This window comes from Cyprinus carpio, chromosome B18 (assembly GCF_018340385.1).
Source record: "Cyprinus carpio isolate SPL01 chromosome B18, ASM1834038v1, whole genome shotgun sequence".
Taxonomy (NCBI): Eukaryota; Metazoa; Chordata; class Actinopteri; order Cypriniformes; family Cyprinidae; genus Cyprinus; species Cyprinus carpio.
In genome coordinates this window covers 4,563,881-4,579,252 of record NC_056614.1, presented here as the reverse complement: position 1 = coordinate 4,579,252, position 15,372 = coordinate 4,563,881, and the positions used below count along the sequence as shown (strand labels likewise).

At 35.6% G+C, this 15,372-nt stretch overlaps 1 protein-coding gene across 5 annotated transcripts in view; it reads right to left on the bottom strand.

Annotated features, from left to right (window-relative positions):
- aplp2 (amyloid beta (A4) precursor-like protein 2) overlaps positions 1-15,372 on the bottom strand; it is an 80,652-nt gene that overhangs the window by 44,160 nt on the left and 21,120 nt on the right. The gene's annotated exons all lie outside the window — the stretch shown is intronic.

Genomic DNA, 15,372 nt, shown 5'->3' with positions numbered 1-15,372 from the left:
CATGCGATCTATAAAAACAAGAAGCCCATCTGTCTATTCTCATAAAGAAAGATATTATCAGGAGCGAGCAGAATAAACAATATCTGCTTCGGATTTTTCTTATTATCTCTAAAGACACATTCCTTGTGCTCTAGGGTCACTGTTCGCCCCATCAAATGGATTTTAATTTGATTTGGTTTGTTAGCTTATACATGCTTGATCGCACAGAGTCTGTCAGTCCTATCCATGTGTTCTCAGCAGCACACAAACTCAGGCAGTGACCTTCCTGATGAAACACAAGGGACAAAACGAAAATGTCCGGCAGCCTCTAAACGCATCATTTCCTGCCGATGGCTGAGGTTGATGATGCCCGCTTCACTGCACAACTCATAGAAGCGATAGAGCTGCTACACATTTACTGGACAGAGCGCAGGTAACACAGCACACGCTTCTGGACAGCTGGGATTTTTTTCTGACCACTGTAAAACATCCGAGATACCAAGTGTCTCTATCATGTTTGGCGTGAAAGGTCAGAGAAAGTTGGAAAATACGAGAGGACTTTGCGTTTTAATCACCAAAAAGCCCAAAACCTGTTTTCACTAGCTCAAACAAAATCCCCCACCTCTGTGAAACGAGTTAAGCTTCCCTCCTCTCGTCCCTTTTCGTTCTTCCTGTAGATAGGAGACACTCTCGTTTACATTACCATGTTCTTCCTCTTTTCCTGAAACAGGAAGCAGCTACGCCCTGCCTGTCATTAAAGCTCTACACAAACATTTCTCGACTGTGATGAAAGTGATTTATTCTGAGTAACTGTAAGATTACACTTCTAAAATGCGAACAAACTGGTGTAATCATGGGACAATTATAGGGGCGTGCATTATACTGAAACCTTGTGTTTTCTGCAATCTGATGACAGACAGAGCCTGAAGACGTGCAGGGGGTCAGGTCACAGCCCAGACATGTAGAGCTTTGAGTAGCAAGTCTCAACACAGCAATCAACTCGCTTTGTTTGACATCTTCACATAAACACACTTGTATATGTATGTCCTATATAAGTGTGTTTATTCTGTAAGACTTTTTTTTTTCTTTCTAAAAAACGGTTTTAGAAATAAGTCTCTAATGCTCACCAAGACATCATAATTGATTAAAAATATAGTTAGAACAGGAATATTGTGAAATATTATATGATGACATGCTGATTTGTTACTCAAGAAACATTTACTATCAATAGTGAAGATGAAAGCATGATGCATTCATTTTGTGATTTTTTTATCATCATCATCATCATCATCATCATTTTTTATTATTAATATCTTTTGAGAACAGCATTTTTTTCCCAATAGAAATCTTATATATTATACGTTTTTCCTGGCACTTTTGATCAATTTAATGATAGAAAGTTTAAAAGAACAGCATTTGTTTGAAATAGTATTGTTTTAAATATCTATAAATGTCTTTGTTTAATGTAATGCATCTTTGCTGAAAAAGTATTAAATAATAATAATAATAATATAATAATAATAATAATAATAATAACAAAAATAAACAAAAAAATAAACAAATACACTTAAATTTTACAATAAATAATAAAAAATAAAATATAAACTAAAATACAAATTTAACCTAAACCAAAACACAAACAAACAAACAAAAACAATAAAACAAAAAAAAAAAAAAAAAAAAAAAAAAAAAAAAGCAAATAAAATAAAACTGACTCCACGCAAATGCTCGAGTAACTACTTTATAAATCAGTGCAAGTTTACATGCGCAGTGGGAGACATTAAGACTATCATGTGGCCACAAATTTGCAACACAGCAGCCAAGTAAATAGGCAGATCATTCCATCTTTAAAATGGAGAGAAGAGTGGAAAGAGAGAGGAAGGGGAAAGCAAAGGATAAGTTTGGAGAGAGAGAAACAACATTGTAAAACAGCCCAGAGGAGGGCAAGGACGCCCCAGTAAACCACACAGCCAAACGACAGACGTGACAGCTTCATCTTTCCACCACAATCCCACTCTGCCACACCTCCCTGCCTCATTTCTTCCACTCGGTTACTGTCTCGGGATCCACTCCAAAACCACACAAATCAACATCTCCCACCAAACTCCATACTCCAGTGTTACATAAGACACTTTTCACAATCCAATCAAGAGACCCATCCTATCTAATTTGTTTTTTTCCAGCTGAATAACTCATTTCACCTGGAAATATGTCAGATTTTGCAAGTAAAATTGGTTGTGAGAGATGCCTTTATGAAGCCCTGTATAATTAAGCTGATGCATTTCTCAGCAGTATATAAGCATAGCCCTTCAGTAATGTGACTGACAAATAACTCTGTTAAATCACTATAAACCTTTATTGTGCAAAACTATCACAAAAATGGATTACACATAATAACGGGAACATTACTCACAGCATACAATTTGAAGTCTGACAGTAATGGGCTTGAAATGTACCGAAGGCAGTAAATTTATTACAAAAGTGCCACTTTGATGGCTGGTGATGCATCAGAGGGGATGGTTTTAGGAGTGAAACTTCTATGAAAGAGTTTTAACTTGTCCAGCACAACTTGTCTCAAAATTCATGCCTTAAATATGTCTGTTTGTTTTTTGATATTTGATAAATGTTTTAGAAATAATATTCAGGGGCTTTCAAAATCGGTCACTCTGACAGCCCACCAGACAGTTTGTACTTGGTACTAACTTTGCAGAACTAGTAACTAAGAGGTATTATTTTAATGTTTTAGAAATACGTTTCTAATGCTCACCAAGACAGCATAAATTTGATTAAAAATACAGTAAAAACATTGTAAAAATATTGTGAAAAATAATATTATGATTGAACTCAAACATTTATCAATGTTGAAAACAGTGATACATTTTGTGATTTTACTATTTTTTTAAGAACATAATTCTCCCCCAATATAAATCTTTTATAACATACTAAATGTTTTATTGGCACTTTTGATCAATTTAAATCTTTAAATAATAATAATAATAATAATAATAATAATAATAATAATAATAATAATAATAATAATAATAATAATAATAAAAATATTACAACCAAATAAAACTGCTGCAACAAAAAAATGCTGCAAAAAGAGAAGCTATAAAATAATAGCCATTGAGTTGAAAAAGTATAAAATCATAACATGTTAAAGCTACAAAAAAAAATCAAATGCAATTACAAACACATAAGTTGAAAAAGTATAAAATCATAACATGTTAAAGCTACAAAATAATAGCATATGCTATTACAAACACATGTATTACTTGTATAATAAATAAATACTTCAATGTATGTGCTATTCTTTAGTAGCATTAACATTTTAATATGTTTTTTTTTTTTTTTTTAAATGTAAAACAAATTATGAAAGTAATATTCAAACAAAATTTCAAAGCTATATGAATGGTATAAGTACATTTTAAATTACATATGCATTTTATAGTCGATTTTTGGATGGCTGTGCGACCCTATGCTGTCTCTACTTTGTAAACATCAGCCTGTGGCATATTTGTAATGTTATGGTTGCCAAACACTGCAACATTAAAGAGCAGGGAAGCAAATGATACGAGAGAGGGAGAAAAAAAAACAAAACAAAAAAAAAAAAAACAATCGCCAGGCTGTCTGTTTGCGCCAGAAGGGAAAGAGACAGGACAGAAGATGAGAAAAGAAGGACAGAGGTGATGGAAGAGACAGAAAGAAAAGGCCAGTAACAATGACCAGCGTAAGCAAAAATACTCCATCTTTAAGTGCAAGAGCAGCAGTAAGTGGAAGACAGCAAGTGGCAGCCCATTTCAAAAGCACTTAAACTTTGACTGACACACACACTCAAAGTAGTGGACAAAGCCTCCTGGGAAGAATCAGAATCAGTGCGAAAGCAAACAAACGCACCCATGAGGAGATAGCATGCTATGTGTCCTCATCTTGAATATGCTGAGGGCAGAAAACCTACTTCAGACACACAATACAAGCTCTCGTGTGTTTAGACCTGAAAGAGGAAGCAAACAGTGGACTGGAGTCCTGGAAAAAAAACAGGGGGACGCTAATGAGAGAGAGATTTGGAAATTGGCGTCACTAGTGGACAAACATGAACAACAGAGACCTTGTGTGGAAATGAGTCTCTCATTCCAGCGAATCTGACCTCATTCAGCACAAGCACAATCTACTAGTTTCGTTTCTCCTCATTTCCCATTTTATATTTGCTCATAGTTCAGACACACACTTTCACAATATGTCCTGCTGGCCCTGTATGAATATGTAGCAGCGGTGCTGGAGACCAGTTTCCTGTGGCTGTGGCCGTTCTGTGCTACTGCTGTTATATTCACACAGACCTGACAAAACACACCCTATACAACTACATCCTGTAGCGCAGAACACATCCGTGTGTTAAAAATCACTGTCAAGATAGAGACAGCACTGTAGGTTTCTGTTTGACACAATGTGCGGAACTCTGTTACTGTATTTTATTATTGAAATGTAAGGCTGAATTAATTTGATGAAAAATAAGTAACACTGAAATTTCTAATTCAAAATCTGATTTCCATTTTAACATTTTTTAAAATGTATTATTGTGATGCAAAGCTGAATTTCAGCAGCCTTCAGTGTTACGATCCTTCAAAAAAAAAAAAATTCTAATATGCTGATCAAAAACAAAAAAATAATTATCTTGTTTAGTGTTTAATATTTCTCACATACTATTACTATATGAATAAAAAATTAAAAAATAAAACAATCTAAAAAAGTACATTAAATCACAAAATAGGTAATTATTAATTTTATTAATTTGTATTTTATTTAATTTGTATCATACAAATGTACCTGATTTATATATTCTCTTTTTTTTTTTCTTCATTTGACAATTACTACGGTTCTTTTACATTAAACAGAGAGAGACTTTAAGATCTGCCATAAAAACAAACCAGAACCCTGTTTCTCCATTCAGGATAAAACCGGATTTATGTTCCCCCATAAACACCTTTACTGCAATGGGCGGATCATATATCACGAAAATACCCAAAGTTTACCGTCACTACAAAATCAGACATGAATAAATACAGCACCAAATCAGTTTAATCCATGTACTAAAATTCATGATTAAATAACATTTTAATGATTTCTTGATATTTTTATTAACCTATGACATAGCAGTTTTGTAAAAGGCCGTTTAACTATATTCACAATATAGTACAGCCTTTATTGCCTAAATATTGTATTATTAGTGAACTCACACAGCTACACTAAGAGATATTTAACAGTACAGCATACAAACACACAAAAGTACAGCTCTGATGTTTGGAAACACCCTGCCAGTGCAGTCCCTTATGTATGTGTGACATCTGGTTTTCTATTTTAAACCATGAGGAAAAACCACCCTGCGGGCCCCAAACACGATGCCCACACCTCAGGCTGGACAGTAAAACTACCGGCACTCCTAAAAACACAAACAGAAACTCTTTATGCCCAATGCTAGAATCCCATCATGGTCTAATTCAACTTTTACAATGTCTGTCCATCTGTGAGCCGCTCTTAAACCAGCTTGTTACATGTCTGGGCACGACAGACCAAACAGAGGCCACACCACACAGCCTGACTGTAAAACACTGTCACAATGTGATTCTGAAATCTCCTGTAACCACAGCCACCTGTTTGTGATAATTGTGATGAGACTTCAAAATAACAGGTAAATAAACAAACCATAAATGTATTTATAGGCTGGGCAATAATGAGTCCCTAACCTTAGGTCTGGGCTGTAATTCTGTGAAAACCTGGAACAAAAACAAAAACATGGAAAAAGGCAAGATGAAAATTGTGGCTGGACAGTATGACTGTATAAATCGTGTGACAGTAGAAACTGCTCAACAATTAGAGATTTGGTAATACTTCACAATAAGGTTCCAGTTTACATGGTAACATTTTAGATTAGGGAAGAGTTTTCAAACAATAAACTTTGCTACTTATAATAAAATTAGCTCCTTTTTGATAGTATGTAAGGTAGGTGTTGAAGTAGCTGTTTAGTAGGGCTGCACGATTATGACAAAAATCATAATTGTCGATTATTCCCTTGAAATTGTAATTGCGATTATTAATTACGATTATCACATTTTACATTGAATGATGTTTATACCATTGTTTGATGCAACTGCATGCCATATTTTTATATGAAAACAAACAAGCTGAAAACACTAACTGAAAAACCTTTAGTGCATTTCTATAGTAATAAGCCTCAAATGTCAAATATACATCGGATTGGTTTCTTTAAAATATAAAAAAAGTTGTAAAAATATGAATGGTATTATAATGTTATACTAAAACTAAAACAATGGAAAGACCCCTTAAGATAACATGTAGAAAGAAAAAAACATATCTTAAGTGTGCAGAATAACATAAGAGGACTTTGAACGATTAATTTGCCGCTTTGAACGATTACGTAATTGTGGCATCCATAATTGTAATCGCGATTAGAAATTCGATTAATTGTGCAGCCCTACTGTTTAGGTATTGACTAGGGTTAAGGGATATAGAATATAGTCACACAGAATAAAAGCATTAATATGTGCTTTATAAGTACTAATAAATAATATGCATGCTGATAAGTAACTATAATAGTGAAGAGTGTTGGATTATCAGCAAAAATAACAGATCACCGATCTATATAGACAGATTTTTTTTATAGATTTTTTTTTATATTTTAAATATTGTTTGATTAAACTGTTCTTAAACTGTTCTCAAATTAGTACAGATGATTCACAAATAATAAAAGCAAAATTATTCAGTGCTTTTACTGTTATTTGCCTTTAAGAAGTTAATTGTCTGTAATAATGCTGAAAGGTAAAAAAATAAATAAATAAAGGTATTATACAGTTGCTGTAATACACCATTCTAAAGATGTCGGTCATACAGCCGAAAATACATGGCGGTACTGTACCAGGCTGTCACATCACAGGGATTAGTTGCTTTGTGAGCGTGTGATCCGGAGAAAGAATGCAGTTTAATACAACGCTCTAATGGTTACGTGTTACAGGGACAGTGATTACTGCAAGCGTTATAGATCAGGAAGCTGACAAACAGCACAGAGCCAGACAAAAACATTTGTCTTTTCACTTTGAATGTGTCCTTTTCTAAAGGTTTAGCAGTCTGTTTAATTCCTCCTGAACTTTACATCAGGCTAGTTTCACATCTCTGAGCAAACGGTCACACTAGGTCACAAATGACCACTTGTTCTTACATACATTTGTGCAAGATAAAGGTGTGTGAAGCATCTCAACCATCCCATTGTCCTGTGACCGACTGAGGTGATGCTGGCTGACAAGACGGCTACATTCACACTGCAAACCAGAATCCCACTCTTACACTTTCTGCTTAAATATGTATTCATGTATCGTTTGTTTTTTTAAACGTGACCTTTGAAACTTCTTTTGGCCTGAACAGGTGATGCACCTAAACTAACTCAGGACTCACTTCAAGTCCATCACATGAAAAAAATTAATATTTACTTTGGTTATGAAATCAAAATTGGAATACTTAAATCTATGTTTTAGCATGAAAATGTTACTTCTCACTGTTCAAAATCTCACCACATGTAACAAAAAATTTGTAAGAAATGTTAAAAGAAAAAAGATAACTTAGAATTTATTATAAATACATAAAGATAAAAAATATATATATTGATGCCAAGGGTAAATCAAGCGCAATCATGAATTACATTATGTTTGACTGATGATACATTTTTGAAAAACTAATACATAAAAAAATACATAATTCAATACATATTCAAATAGCTACATTAAAGTAAAATTACATGTAAATTTATTATAAATGCATAGAAAAATAAATCAAAGTATAAAGAAAGATCTATACAAGTATATAGAGAAAAGGGTAGTAAAAAAAAACCCTCCTTGGCCCATTTTCAGCTGCATTGTGAAAGCTCTGGAATAAAATCCCCACTAATACACAATTACGATAAAAAGGAAGGACCTTTCGAAGGATTGTGAAACTGATCACAAGGATGATGGTGTGTATTGTGAAAGCGTTCTCTTTTTCTACTGCAGAGTGACTCAGTGCTTCTAAATCCCTGCTGGAGTGAGACATTATTACTGACCTAAAGCTGTGAAAAACACTAATACCCAGAACTCAAGAGTTTGAGGAAAACAAAACTTCAGTTTACCAGAACCTCTCATTTCTCAGTAAAAATGGGAGCCAGATCAGATGGATTTGTATTCAGCCAACAAAGTGTCCTCACAGTACACAAGCATTTCATTTTCACTGAGTAAAAAAAAAAAAAAAAAAAAAAAAAAAAGAAAAAAACATTTTTTGGTTATACTTAAAGGGATAGTTCTTTAAGCATCCAAATGCAATTCAGGTCACAAAATACATATGCACGCAAAAAAAGCAGAGAAACCTCAATAAATCATGCCGCTGTGTCCTCTGGAATACTTGGCCAATGTCACAGGAAGCAGAGGCCTGTCTCTACAGGGGTGTGAACCAGTTCAGCGTGACGTGTGACATTCTCATGGACAGCTGAACTCATACGAGTGTGTGTGAGCTCCTGAGAGCGCTGGAGTGTCTCTCCCTACGGTTCATTAGCCTTCAGTCCTTCATCACAGGAGGTCTGGCAGCACACCTTTGTGCCCACACACATACAGAGTGGAAAAGTACAAGAGGAAAGAGTCCAGGAAATACAAGCATGAAACGGCGCAATGCTCAACAAGCTATAATCACATGATCCCTAATCTTGGTATTATTCACAAAAATTTTCACTCGCACACATGCACAACTCTGTGTATTACAATGCTCCAATTTATCACAGGGTCACATTTATGGTTTGGGTGGAACAGTATTGAGCAAACATTCAGATTTCAGTCATTTTGTATGAGAATGGTTATGTTTTGAATAAAGACTTAAAGCAGGGGTCGGCAACCTTTTCGGCATGACGTGCCATTTTTAATTTTTTTGGTTAGCCACTGTGCCAACAGCTCCCCCCCCCCCTCTTTTTTTAATGCATTCTGTATTATACAGAATGTCAAATTGACAGATTTTTTCATAAATTGTTTTTTAAACTTTGTTTTTTAACTTAAAGTTTCTTGAATAACAGATATACAGTGTGACCCTACTGAACATCACTGTATGTGTGTGTGTGACAAGGCCAATGCATTAAAATCGTTCAGTTTAATCACCGTTCTAGATCAATGCACTGCTTTAATTGAAGCGTGCGCGCACACAAACACACACGGCAAACAGATCTGAGATCGCCCTTTGCAAAAAGTAACATTCAAAAGCTCAAACTTGTCAGCGCTGACACGTGTATTTTTTTTTAATCGATACAGAATCGCTACATTATATTTCTCAGCAAGGAGGAGGGTAAAATCGTTGTTTCTAAGTAACTAAACTCAGCTTCATTGTTTGTAGAGAGAGACAGCCGCAGAAAATTTACATCTCTCTCTCTCTCAAAGTGGCCATATTTGAGAAAAAAAATTTTTAGTAGTCTGCATCACTGGATATAGCTGTCGTTCATTTAACATTTCTATCGTATTTCTGAACGTATCGTTAAAAGTTGACTAATATTAAATGATTTGCAGCGTCATCTTACCTCGCTCTCTTCGCGCTCTGCTTCGGTCAACAGTAAACCCCGCCTACTTTGATTTGATTGGCCATCTCAGTCAATTTGACATTGACGAGCGCTGAGGCTTTGATCTGAAGTATCTAGTGTGTGCAGCGGTCGTGCACATCCGTAGACTAGCACAAGTTAATTCTCACAATTTAATAGTATTTATAGCTCCTAACAGGCTGTGCGACTATGAGAAGTTTTTACTTCAAATTGTACATCAGTGTGCAGCTTTCCCTGTTGCTCACATGCCAGCGATTATCCCTCTGCGTGCCACTGTTGGCACGCGTGCCGTAGGTTGCTGACCCCTGAATTAAAGGGTTAGTTCACACAAAAATGAACTAATTAATTACTCACCTTCAAGTCATTTCAATCCCGTAAGACCTTCTTTCATCTTCGGAACACAAATTAAGATATTTTTGATGGAATCGGAGAGCTGCCTGACCCTCCCATAGACAGCAAGGATATAACCATGATCAATGCACAGAAATGCATCAAGGACATCGGTAAAATGGTTCATGTGACACCAGGGGTTTAACCGTAATTTTACAAAACTACATAAATACATTTTGTGCACAATGGCAGAAGACGGTAACTAGGGGAGAAGAATTGTTGAATAAAATGTTATGGTTTTCTTTGCGCACAAAAACTATTCTTGTAGCTTTGTAAAATTTCCTGATATCACAGACTATTTTACAGATGTCCTTGCTACGTTTCTGTGCGTTGATCGCGGTAATATCATTGCTGTCTAACATTAATTTGTGTTCTGAAGTTGAACAAAGGTCTTATGGGTTTGAAAAGACTTGAGGATAGGTAATTAATGACAGAATTTTCATTTTTGGGTGAACTAAACCTTTAATTGCGGTTACGAAATAATTTAAACATCTGTGCAAGTGATTGAAAAGCTGGCAGAGAAAAAAAAACTAAGAGACAGCACTGTTTCAAAGTAGTTACCTGCCTAGCCAAACAAAAATTACTAAAACAACTACAATAAGATTATATATGTACATATCGAAGTATACATGTACATATACATATATTTTACATCATACATTAAGTAATTGCTTAAATATTTATTCATAAATGAATCACACTTAGGTGTTCATTTACAAATATATATGTATTTAATTTATAATTGCATATGCATTAACTTATGCAATTTAATTATATACATTTGTATACATGTTTATAAGAATACGCATGTAAACAAATTTATGTATTCTTATACATGCGTATAAGAATACGTAAATCTATATGAATAAATGTATAATTTATAAACATTCTCAAATAAGTAAAAATGTATATAATTAAATTATATTATATATAGGTTACACATACCTACCTACAAGTTTTGTATTTTACTTAAGTATTGTGTTGCTAGCTTAGCAACATGCTAAAAACAAACTTTCATGACTGTTAGGAAGCTGCCTGTGTGGGCAGCAGGCGATAAGGCAGCTCACTAAATTTGGAACAGAACAACAAGAGTTTTTGTGAGAGGACGGATCCATGTGTTCTCGAGCCTGGGTTCTGCCGACATAAGTGACGACTTGTTCAAATGTTCTCATTTCTATGGAAACACCTCAGAGGCATCTCAGCTATTCACACACAAAGAAAGCGAGAGAGACAGAGACAGATCAGTACTGTGTGGATGTGTATCTGGCAAGCTTCGAGAACACAAATACAGCTGCATTTCCCAAAAGCCAAAAAAAGATGGGACACCTCAAATTTTCAGCACAAAAATATCCTCAAAACACAGAGTCTGAAACCAAACACACCCTGCTCATGCAAACAACCTATGCAAGGTACCAAATTACAGAAGGCTCAATTTCATGCACTGATGCTTTCTGAAGTTTGTCAGAAGGTAATTCATAATGCAACCAGTTGCTGCAATATAGTGCTACAGTGGGCATTATTTATTGTAAACAAAATGACCACGTTTCTGAACGAGCAACAATTTGAAGAGAATCTTGCTCAAAGTCAGCGCTAATTAAAGAGGACAATGGATTCCCATTTTCCACAACCTGGTATGATTCTTTAGGGTCATCATGAAAATGTCAGTAACATACTTTTGTTAAGATTCCTCAATCGTTGTGTAAAACACCCTTTTTACCCAGTCTAAAACAGCTAGGGGAACTGTGGTTCGTGGAAGAGGAACTCCACACACGCCAGTTTTTCCGTCTATGGCTGTCACAACAGTAAACAGGTAAGCTAATGACTTTGCTTTGATGCAGATTTCCCTGTAACATTTCCATTCTCGCCTGCAGAGATGGGATAATAACACCATCCGGTGCTGTTTATAGAGAGCGGTTCAAATGGTGAGGGGCATTCAGAGGTCAGAGGTGAAAGGACAGCTCTCTGCCAGATCCCTGGGTCATGCTCCGCAAGCCAGCTTTATGAGCCCGGTGTAGAGGTCAGAGTAGAGCATTGGAGATGAAAAGAGCATGTTTACTTTGCCCAGACCTCAGATAGCACAGGATGACAATATGGCTCCCTCTACTCGGGAACAAATCGCTGCACAGCCCCTCTATAGCCATAAACCTTGTGACTTTCCTTACTGTTTGCACTACTTTCTCCATGACTAAGTGGAATTAAACACCAGAAGTGTCCACATAAATAGCATCACACAAACAACTGTCCCCACATGAATCATATAGACCCAAGGCAGGTTAGACACCATATTGAATTTTATACGAATGAAAATTATCCTAGGCATGCCTAGAGCACATGCAATTTTTATCGACTAAAAGTTGTTTAAAAAAAAAAAAAAAAAAAGTTGTCAGATGATTAATTGCCATGTTGTTAAACAACAGCTCAATCCTTCAACACACTGCATCTCTATCCCTGTCAAAAATTAAATATGGTACTACCCTGACTAAATAGATTTTAGCATTACCATGTTAACAAAATAATACTAAGCTAACAATTTAATACTCCAAGAATAAAACAACATATTACTAACCTCATCAGTGTAAAGCAACATTTAATCTTTGTTGTAATGATGACAGGTAAAAGTTGCTGGGTTACCAGTATCCGCACGATACGTGATATGCAGGAGTTTCTTAACCTAGATATGTAGTTTCACCTTAAGAAATACGATATAGAAAGCAATAAAAAGCAGATTCTGATGAATAATTCAAGAATTAACAAAAATACCTTCTTGATCCTAGCTTGTGTCACTTCAGTTAAGAAAAAGAAAAAAATAATAACATTTTCTTTTTTTAAAAAAATACATACAAATATATTTAATAATGACAGAAACTCAATTATTCTGTGAAAAAAAAAAAAAAAAAACCTTCAACCTACTGAGCCTATGATGCCTTAAATGTTGTCTAGCTAGGCAGAACGCTAGGCTTTGAATCAGTGCAAGTGTATTGTGAGATATGGCAAAAGAAAATACTCCCTCCTGTGCAATAAAGTGCATGTGTGTAAAAGTGTGTGTAACTGCTAGGCAGACAGCAGTAGGAGGCTAGGAGCTGTTGGTGTGTGTGTGTGTGTGTGTGTGTGTGTGTCTAGGAGATGCTGCAGTGAAGAGAGACCAGAGCAAGAGCTGTATTCCCTCTGGCTCTCACTGACATACATTTCAGACACAGTCTCAAAAGACTCTTACCTTACGCCAAACACACACACTGTCAGTCTTGACACGTCTCAGCACACACATAAACACATCCTCCACACACACGCCACAAAATCAAAAAAATAACAACGCGGCTAAGATTGAGACATTAGGATAAACATTTATACATAAATAAAAAAATTTTTAAAAAAATAAAAAAATCAATGCCAAAGATATCCATACGAATGTGTAAGGTTATGAATAAACATTGAAGTGGATGAATAAAGATAAAAATAAAAAACTAGAAAAACTACTAAAAGATAATCATAACGGTCATGCCCTGTTCTGTCCCCAATTTAAGGATGGATAAAGTAGACAGAGCGAATAAAAACAAAGAGTGAGAGATGTTAATGATGTTGGAAGAGACACACATTCCCTGATTCATGGCTCAAGGGTGTTGATACAAAAGTTTAAGAGCCATTTGACAGCTGATAGTTAGAGTAATGCCAACATGACCTTATTAGAGCCATCACTGTCACGACCAGACAAGACCAGACACAGACGAGGAAAAGGTTTGAGAGAGAACGATCACTCGGATACATTTTTGCTCTTTTATAACGCAGCACCGGTTTCTCCCGTGAAATTTCCAGGCCTGCATGAGCGTTCCCTCTCTCTGCGTAACAGTTGAGAGGACTAAAAATACCATCTCATAACGATACCCAATATACTGAAGTGAAAACGCAACTCCGGTGAGCCTGCTGAACGTTTCTCTCAGCTGGCTGCCGCCGCAAATAACAGGCGATCTTCAGTCTAACAAAAGCACTGAGGTCTGTGTCACATAATCAATGCCTGATGGTTTCATCTGAAACTGCTTGTTGTCATCAGACATCTGTTTCGTGTAATGTTTTCGAGGCATGCTCAGACAAAACAATCAACTCAACAGCACATAACCATCAAAAACCATTACGGATGTTTTAATAATCAGTGCTATTGTTTCTGATGCGGATAACACAGCAGTGATTTGCATTAAAGGGGACATATTTAAATAAAAATAAAAATACCAGCCTTGTACTTTCCTTATTTTCTGAAGAATCATGTACACATCAACAAATGACCAACTGCCTGCTTACGTATCTTTACAACTTAACAGTCACAGTAATGGTGAAATGAATTACAGCAAAGTCCCTTTTTCAAGGAATTTCCATTCACTCGGCTGCCATATTTGCAACGCCTCTGGGCAGCTCAAACAAGACCAAGTCCTATCTAAATGAATGTGAGAATCCTGAAAATCTCAAAAACTGCTCGCTGAACTCGTGATTAAATTTCATATTTCAAATATGAATGTTGTTTCTAATGCTCAAATAGTGTTTAAAAAGCTTATTTTTCAGGCTTAGACCATAAAAAGCTCATTCATAAACACAACACAAGCCAATGTGCATGCATAGTTCCAACGTGCGCAATGTGTGCATGTGCATCGGCTGCTCTAGCCTCCGGTTTCTATGGGAACCGGAGCTTCTAATGGCCTCTGCAGTGACGCATTGACTTTACCAAATCAACAATTGGCTCTTTCATTTAGAAGGCGGGACAATCCCACCATATTGCACGTTGCAGTTTCTTCCATTCAGGAGTTTAGGAGTGTATTTCTACAGTCTTTAATTAGAGACAGCATTATCTCTAAACATAAGCAGGTGGTTGCAAAAAACGTCTTAAAGTGAGAGTTCACCCAAAAATAAAAGTTCTGTAATCAATGATTCACTCATGTTGTTTCAAACTGTATAAACAAAACATATTCATTGTCCTTACAGTACAAGTCAATAGGAACCAAAACTGTTTGGTTACCAACATTCTTCATAATATTCTTCAAAAGTCATACAGGTTTGAAATGACGTTGAATAATGACAATGATTTTTTTTTTTGGGGGGGGTGGGGGGGCTGGGCCAAGATGATGAAATTATTCCAGTGGCTATACAGGCCTAGCTAACATAAAGATATAGAGGAGAAAATAAATAATAATAATAATAATAATAATAATAATAATAATAATAATAATAATAATAATAATAATAATAATAATAATAATAATTTCACCAAAGCTTTTGGTGTCTTGAACTGTGAAAAGCTTGTAGCTAACCCGAACCCTAACTTTTAACCTTTTAATGTATCCCACAGTTACAAACAAAAGACAGAAGTTCACATTTTACAAAGTTCCTGATCATTTCAGTGTGGTTTCTGA